This window comes from Dioscorea cayenensis, chromosome 18 (assembly GCF_009730915.1).
Source record: "Dioscorea cayenensis subsp. rotundata cultivar TDr96_F1 chromosome 18, TDr96_F1_v2_PseudoChromosome.rev07_lg8_w22 25.fasta, whole genome shotgun sequence".
NCBI lineage: Eukaryota > Viridiplantae > Streptophyta > Magnoliopsida > Dioscoreales > Dioscoreaceae > Dioscorea > Dioscorea cayenensis.
The window spans coordinates 14,589,023-14,589,318 of NC_052488.1; positions in this window are offsets into that span (position 1 = coordinate 14,589,023).

A 296-nucleotide genomic window follows, 5' to 3' on the forward strand; every position below is an offset into this window, starting at 1 on the left:
AAGATGAGATGAGTCTAACGGGGAGTTGTTATAGGATGGAGGATGTATCAATTATCGGATGTAAATGGCGCCATTCCAATGATCACTTTCCTCTTTCTTTTATTGATCGGATGTCGGTGACTTTTTAGGCCACTTGTACTACTTATTTTAAGCGGTTATTGAGATACTTCTAAATCCTTATTTTGAGGATGGGAGAAGATGATGTTACTTGCCATTCTGTACCTTTGCTTATTGAAGGGTGTCTTTTGACCTTTGCAATGCATTGGAACATTTTAAAAATGCATGATGGCATGTTG